Here is a 9227-nt window from a genome sequence, read left to right as displayed (position 1 = left end):
TAGAGGTACTAAAGAAGATATTTAGATGGAAAATAAGCATTAAAAAGATACTCCACCTGATATTCATCAGGGAAATCAAATTAAAACAACAATGACATATCACTATGCGCCTACTAAAATGGCTAAAATCTGGAACAGTGACAACACCAAATGCTGGCAAGGGTGTGAAGCAACAGGAGCTCTCATTGCATTGCTTTTGAGAATACAAAATGGCACCGCACTCTGGAGGACTTTTGCACTTTCTTATAAAAATAAATATACTCTTGCCATATGATCCAGCAATCATGCTCCTCAGTATTTACCCAAAAGGGTTAAAAACTTGTATTCATACAAAAATCTGCAAATAGATATTGATAGCAGCTCTGTTCATGATTGCCAAAACTTGGAAGCAACCAAGATGTCCTTCAGTAGGTAAATGGGTAAACTGTGGTACTTCCAAACAATGAAATATTATTCAGTGCTAAAAATAAATGAAGTATCAAGCCATGACAATACATGAAGGAATATTAAATGCATTACTAAATGAAAGAAACCAACTTGGGAAAGCTACATACTGAATGTTTCTAAGTATATAACTTCTGCAAAAAGCAAAACAAAACACAAAAACTATGGGGATAGTAAAAGATGCTTCTCAGTGATTGGGGTTTGGGAGGAAGATGAAAAGTTGGAGCACAGAGGGTTCTTAATGCAGTGAATATACTTTTATGATACTATAATGTTGGGTACCTGTCATTATATTGGTTGTCTGAACCTATAGAATGTACAACATGAAAAGTGAACCCTAAGGTAAACTATGGATATTACCCTAAGGTTAGCCTAGGGTAAACATTCGGTGATTAAGATGTGTCATTGTAGGTTTGTCAATTGTAACAAATATACCACTCTGTTGGAGGGTGTTGACAGTGGGGGAGGTCATGTATCTATGCGGGCAAGGGTGTAAATGGCAAATCTTTGTACTTCACTGTCAATTTTGCTATAAAACCAAAGCTTCTCTATTAAAAAGAAAAGAACAAGTACGTTATCCATCTATTGCCTTAAAAGATTGGCATTAAATTTAGGAATACATACTAAGAAAAAAGAAATAAAAGCAATTTATGTAAGGTAGATTTGCATTTTGAGCAAAAGAAAGTCTGAATCTAGAGCCTGCTTTTAAATCGAATCACTCCATCTTTAGAACTTGTCACATAACTAAGGTATATATTATTGATGGTGGTGATGATGATGATGATGATGATAGATGAGTAGGGACTAATTCGATCAAGGAAATGGGTGGGGACAGAGATAGTGAAGTGTTTTCCTAACAGGAGAATAATAGCAGAGGCAGATAGGAGCAGAGGCATTTACATAAAAGTGGTATGTGTCAAGCGTCCCTGGAGGGTGGAATGGTCCTGTGGGAGAGGCATATACCACAAGCTCATATAAGCTCTTATGGAAATGTTGAGGAGTTGAGGTTTACTGTGAGTCACAGAGGAAGTTTATATATATATATATTTTATTTATATATATATATATAAAATATATACATACACAATTATATAATATATTCTAAATATATAATTTAATATATATTCTGTATAGAATGTATATAATAAATATATTATTTATATATAAATATTATATATATATTTTATATATATATATGGAGACAGAGGGAAGAGAGAAGGAAGAGAGACAAAGGAGACAAAAGAGAAGAGGGAGAGAGAGGAGAGGACAGAAGAGCCTTTTTAAAGAGTTCAGTCTAGAAAACGGTAGGTGATAGATTTGAGAAAAATAGGGGAAGTAAGATTCCATTTAGCAGACTGTTGAAGAACTCCAAGCAAGAAAAGCAAAATGAATGAACTAGGACTTAACTGGTGGGGAAATATATGTTAAAATTTTTGGAGAGAAAATCTGCATATCTTGATGGAATAATGACACTTGAATAGAGATGGACTTTATACACTCATATTTTATTGAAATTCACACTACCTGAAATCCACCATGTATAGACACTTCTATATTCTTGGCACGAAGATGATGTTGATGATTCACTTATACCAGATTTTTTTTCTAGTTTTATGAAAACTGACAATGTAATAACTAACAAAAACATTGAGGAAGATAAAGAAGGATTCAAGAAACTTTGAAAACATTAGCAAAAATAATCAGGTTTTTGTCCTGCAAAATTTCTTAGATCTTTTACTATGCTAAGCATATGAATCTCTGTATTTTCCAAGCTTTGATAGTATCTCCAATTATGGTGCTGTGTATGCAGACTTTATAGAATTTCACAGAATATTCTTGAGGAAGTGGTGATAAATACTCATTAGAAATATAATTCACTTTTGTAATTTATCCTCTGTTCTTTTTTTTATCTAATTAAGATACTTTTTTCTCAAGTTCCCTTTATTACTGGCTTCTTCTTATTCTCCATTTCCTATATCAAATGTCACCTTCTCAGAGAAAAGTCTATCTTGATCATCCTTTCTGAGTTTGCCTAAGCCATCTTTCCTCCCAGATGTTCTATATAATTTCACCTTATTTACTCTCTTTCCAATCTTGCAATAGTTTTTCTGCTTATTTGCTTGTTTACTGTCTCTTTCCACTACATAGAATATAAGCTTTCTCTTTTTTTTGAGATTTTATTTATGTATTTATTTGACAGAGAGTCAGAGAGATTGAGAATAAGCAGGGTGAGTAGCGGGCAAAGGGAGAGGGAGAAGCAGGCATCCTGCTAAGAGGTAGAAGTAGGAATCGATCCCAGGACTCTGAGATCATGACCTCAGCTGAAGGCAGACACAACCAACTGAGCCACTCAGGCATTCCTAAAATATAAACTTTCTAAGGGATTGTGTCTTTCTGTCATATCTTGGTATTTCTAACACTTCAAATGGCAAGGATATAAAAGAAATTCATTAAATATTTGTTAAATGTATTAAATAGTGAAATATATCTCAAACACATACTTCTATGAAATTTTTGAGTTCTCAATCTACAAATTCTTGACTTATTCATTAAATAATCAAGATTCAAGGGAAATGAGAGTTTGTTCAATGCAGTATTTCCCCCAAATATTCACTTTAATAAATAAATAATGTTCCAGAGTATTGTTAATTAATGCATCAAAAACATGTCACATTTTAATGATAGACAATTTTAACAGATTCACTTTTTAAAATGATGATTAATGAAGAGAGACTTTTTTTTTCTAAGAGTACTGTCTGAACAGCAAAAACTGAATTTAAAATATCTTGTGATGATTGAACTAATCGATGGCAGAACTTATTCTTAACTGAGCTATAGGAACATGTAGTTATGCTATGATTTTCAGTACCCAAGGGCCCTAAAGATTCCTTGCAGTAAGAATACAAATCGACTTGATTTTTATGACATCCAAAGTGCCTATGATTCTCCTCCAAAGTTTTAAAAGGTGTTTGTGATTTGAAAAAGTTGACAACCAACATATAACGATGTAAAACATCTCCGAGTTTCCTTTTTCTCATGCTCTCAACCCTTGGAGCATTGTGGAATTGATGACACTCCACATCAACTTTTAGAAACATATGCACTAACAGATGAAGCTTCATCTGAGATGTTTTGGGATGGTATTTCCTAGAGATATCACACTAGAGTCTCTCTTGTCTCCAGGGTCTATACAGATGTCAATTTTAAGAAAAAAAAAAAAAGAAAAATATTAGAAGTAAATTAAAATCACTAAAAAGTCTAAGCTCATCTTCTGGCCACAATTTTTTTTTAAAATACATCTTATATATTCTCTACTTTAAGTGAAAAGACAGGATGGTATTGTTGAATGCCTGATAACTCATTAATACACAAAGACCTGACTTCTGACTCCTGTGGATCCATTGAGAAAGCCGTAGAGAATTCTCTGAGTCACTCTGGTCTCCATATGTTCATCTGTAGTTTTGAAGAATGACGATTCCTTATCCATTATAGTCATCTGTGAGTCTACAGGGTGAATGATGATGACTGATGTTCATCTACTCAAAGTATTTTCTTACAAGTTACTGTAGTCAAGGCATTTTGCTTCTCTGTAATAGATAACCAGAAGCACTCAAATATTCACCATGTCCTTATTGAGCCCTGTTATCTGCTGTGTGTTAGGCTTTATATGAATTAGTTAAGACGTGAAACAGGTCTCAGGAAAAGATGATTTCAAAACCTAACAGGAGAGGATACAAGGTTAGATTTTCTCCTCTTTCTTTCTCCTTCCCTCTCTCCCTCTTTTTGTTCTTCCTATATCTCATCTATTCTCTCTTTATTATTTACTATGACTTCAGAGCAGTGGATATAAAATTATGGCATTCGGAAGCATAGGAGTTATTTTATGTCTGGGGTAACGTAGGTGTGGGAGAAGGCAGGTGTTCAAAGTAGATTCCATGGAGAATGTGGCCTTTTATCTGGATTTCAATAGGCAAACACACATCTGTTCTATTAATCTGGGTCTCCTAAGATGTAAATGTACCATAGGCATTCTCAAAAAACTAATTTCCCAATAAAAGAAACAATGATGGCTCAGTAGTTTGTAAAATTGTTTTCCCCACATTTTGCATTAATATGGCTTATTAAAGAGTAAAATTCTGAAGAGTTCAAAATTGGGGGTTACTGCCTGACACAAATGAGCAGCTTGTTGTAGCTATGTGGAAAAGGGAAAAATGCAAATTATTAATTGCTCACTGGTGATTATAATTTACCATGTTTTTATTTTATTTTTTCTCACCTTGAGGGAAGAACATATCCCATTATAAGTGGAGAAATAGACAACATCCATTCTTACATTCTTTCATTTGGTCGGACTTATTCTACATAAAAAGGAAAAATTGATGGCTTCCTTGGAAGCACAGTTCTGAATATGCATAAAAGGAAATTAGAATTCCTCTTACCCAGCAATCAGAACTTACACAGATTGTAAGGACAACTTGATTGTAGTGAAGAATAAATGGCCTATAATTTGTATATTGTGAAAGTGTGAAATAAATAAATTTGTGGGTTGGCATGAATGTATCTGTGTTGATGAGTTTGTGCCATCCTGAATGTATTTATGCATTCCAGCTTTATGATTATCTCATTTTGTTGTAGTTGCTTACCTAATAGTTCAGTATTCTACACTAAATGTTTCATTGTGGAACCCAAACATGTCATTCTATGAGAACTAAAATCATCAATTGGTAAGCTCTGGGCAAATGATCTTGCTGCCTTAATTATTAGTTTCTGGTGGAAATTTCACAAAACGTCATTTTATTTATTCTGTTTCTATAAATACTACACATTTGTACAAAGAGCGCTTGGAAAGTTAAACTTATTACCTCACTATTCACCAGTATTTCATAGAAAAGCAAGGAAGAAACATTATTAATGGCATAGGTAAGAGTAAGATGGTTTGATGGAGTGAAAAGAGAGCTACCTGGATTCAAATATTGGCTCTGCCATTTTGGTTGTGTAATTCGGCGAAAAAAAGTTGGGAACTGGCACCTATGTGGATGGTAATTGTATGAACCTGGCCTTAATCAAAACCTCTAGCTTCAAATATATGTCCAGTACTTTGTTGAACTGCTTGTAGGTGAGAGCTGCTGTCTATGGTTGAGAAGTATATCAGGGCACCATGTCTAAGAAGACATCTTCTACATTATGGCTACTATGTAATTGTTTATTCCAAAATTTTCTCTTAGATGCCCTCAGGCCTTCTTGTTTAAAGATGACAAGAAATACATGAGATGGAGAATGGCCTTCCGAAGATACCCATGCCCTAATTCCTGGAAAATGTAAACATGTTATGTTACATGGCAAAGGGACTTTACAGATGTAATCAAGACTACAAACCTTAAGACTGGGAGATTTCTTGGATTATCCTGGTGGACAATCCAATGTAGTCACAGGAACCCTTAGAATCAGAGTTTTCTCTGATTCTAGTCAGAGAAATGTATTAAAAGAGACAGGCAAGAGAGACACAACAGCAGAGTAAGTCAGCTTTCAAACATGAGAAGGATTCAAAGTGCTGTTGCTGGCTCTGAGATGGACCAGTCCATATGCAGGGACCAGGACACACCCCTAGGAGATAAGGGCTCTCCCAGCTGATAGCCATCATGAAAATATGGACCTCAGTTCTACAAGTGTAAAAAATTTGATTTGGCAACAACTTCAACGAGTTTGGAAATAGATTCTTTCCAGAGCCTCCAGAGAAGAGCTCTACTGGCCAGCTCCTTGTTATCAGCCCTATTAAACCTGGAACAGAGAGACCTGCCAACCCCCTCTGCACATGGCCTTGTGAACAGCAGAATGTGAAATTATACATTTAAGTTTTTAAATTGCTGAGTGTGTGATAATTTTTTAGAGCAATGAGAGACTAATACAGTGATTTATGTCAATTTTCTAACACATGGAAATACAGTATCTTGAGTAACTAAGTTCATATTTTTTCCTAATTTACACTATGGTGCTGTATGGTCTAGCAACAGCTCTGCTAAATGTGGGAAATTACCATTACTAGCCAAATCCCAAAATGCATCCCAAGAATCATCCATGCCATGCCTAATGGAATATATCTTTCTCATTTGCAGATATCTTGGTTTCCATCCTTTTTCAATTCAAACTTCAATAAATCCAGTGGTGCTCATCCAAAAACCACTCCCAGTCTTTGCAAAAAGAATACAGTCTGCTTTGCCTCATAATTGAGATATTTGGGCATCTATAAAATTTTCTAAGTGTAGGAAAAAACCTGTATGACTACTTGAAACCTCCCATGGCAGAGCTGTGTTTATAGTAGCAAGGATAATATTTTTTTGGATAATGAGTGTAGGCCTCTATACCTATGTGCTCACTGATACCTCCTTAACAGGTATTTGATAACCCTCGTGAGGCTTAAGTTATAAAACAGAGGTGTGCCCATGCTATTGTAAACTCTTCTGTCTTTCTTATTCATGAGCAGGCATATGATACTATGTCTGAGATCTAGCATTGGAGGATACAAGGAACAGAATGCAGCAGGATGATGGCCTCTGCCTGCCAGCTCTGCCTGTAGGACCAGAGAGAAAGGATCTGAATCCCAAGGCAAGAAAATAACCAGGTGGATAGTTAGGGCCATGTTCAGGAGTGACTAGTAAGTAAAACATCAGGCTGGAGGTCATGATTTGGAAAAGTCAAGCCAAGACTTTGCCAACCTAGAGATACTGGGAAGAAGGTAGAGAGAGGAAGTAAAGGGTCCGGGAGCAAACAGAGAATGAACACATTATAGGTTTAATAGGCTCGGACTTGGGTTGGGGACAGTTGGGTTGGTAAATATTAATTTCTGGTTTCCAAGATGTTTCTGATGTATGGCTTGGCAGTCTATTGCATTGTATTGTATTGGCCTGGAGGCAGGCTTTTAAACTGGTAGAAAAATGCTGGAAGTAGAAGCAAACTAGATGTGCTGAGGGAATAGAATGGAGGTGATTTAGTCACAGGTGCAGGTTGTAGATTGGGGTGGAGATTATGAGATGGACTCTAAAGGTCTGAGGCCCTTTCTATTCAGTGCGGACTGTCTTATTGGTGGTTCCTGCTGGGTGTGATGTGGGATGGGGTGGTGAGGCATTTTCCAGTTTTCATCAGTTAGAGGTTTATGTTTTAGAAAGGTCACCACAGTGATAATGAGGAGTGTTTTTCAAACTTCGATGTTCCTTAGAATCAACTTGGGAGTCTTGCTAAAGTGAAGATGTTCATTCAGTAGGTCTAGGGTGAATACTAAGAATTTGCATTTCTAGCAAGCCACCAGGAGCTAACTCCGCTGCTGGTCCAGGGAGCACACTTTGAGTGACAAGGATAAAGGCACTATAATAGTAAGAGAGTCATGCTGCAAAGGGAAACAATTTAGACTGTGCTTGCAATGGTCCAAGATAGAATGCCTATTATAAACCAAAGCAATGGTGGGGAGGGGTGCAGAGGCGAGAACAGAATCAAGGGCATATGCAGAAGGGGTGTTCAGCATATAGGGACCAACCAGGCACCTTCAGCCCTTTAAGGAAGAGTAAAACACTTGACTATTCATTGGAAGTTTCACATGCCTCTTCAGGTAGAGACGTTTGCAATAATTCAGTTTGCTGGCTCGTTTTTCCTACAATGAGCTCGTTTCTGCAGTGGTTCCTAAATGAGGATAAAAATCTCACTTAGACACTAATATGTCTTTAATGTATCCCTTTAACACTTGCTAATGTTTTAACTGGGCCTGTCACAGTTTTGGACTGTCTGCCGGCAGTAGAAGCTATAGTTAGAAATACTTGTCATGTGTGAATATTTGATACTGAGAATTCTGAAAACAAAATCTATAATGCTCACCACACATTCATTAAACGAGTGGGTGTTAAACAGCTGCTCTCTTTATAGTCTTGTGTTTGCAGATGTGACCAATGCAGGCCCAGGGGGTGGAAGGCTGGGGGCGGTCCCTGGCAGGGTGAGTCCAGGGCTGCAGTCTACACTGTCTCCTGGGGGGGTTTTGTTCTGACAACGGGCACTGCTCCATGCCATGTTGTCCCTCTGGATTTTTTTGTGGCCATCAATGTCTAAAACAATCATTCTAGGGTGTCTATAAATATATGATGGGAAATCCTCACGGTTTGGGATCACTAAAGTGAAATTTCTGAAAAGCCATGGCAGCCTTCTTTCAATAAAACAAATTAAAGGTGATTACCAACTTGCAGGTATGGGAACAAAACATTCCAAGTTGAAGAAAGGCTCATTCAATAATATTAAATTAAGAAGCATCTACTTGTAGTCATTAAATAATTGTGATTTATAAGGTTACCTAACTTTCAGACTAGCTCCAACAGCCATGCCAATCGTCATTTTTACTTTAAAATCATAAGATAAAACATGGAGATACTTATTTCGGACTCACTGACTTTTTCTTCCATTTAACAAACTACCCAAAGTAGCATCATGTCTATCTTCATTTCACACCACTTACATTTGGATTATATGGAGTTTGGGTGAGGCATTAAGGTCTGATTCATTACCATTTCCTGCAGGTGCTGCGAATCCTTTTCAGACACATGTTTAACTCTATTGGTGCGTCTCATTTCCAAGTAGTCTGATTATTAGAAGGAAAGTGAGTCAGAAAAGAGGCTTGAGGGTGATTTCAAATGCACTAAACTCAGAAGTAATTAGAAATTCTACCCCCGCCTCTCTCTCTCTCTCTCTCTGTCACACACACACACACACACACACACACACACACACACACACCCCTCTATCTTTAT

Source organism: Mustela erminea, chromosome 13 (assembly GCF_009829155.1).
Source record: "Mustela erminea isolate mMusErm1 chromosome 13, mMusErm1.Pri, whole genome shotgun sequence".
Classification (NCBI taxonomy): Eukaryota; Metazoa; Chordata; class Mammalia; order Carnivora; family Mustelidae; genus Mustela; species Mustela erminea.
The sequence above is the reverse complement of the archived record's forward strand: the minus strand, read 5'-3'. Positions refer to the sequence as shown.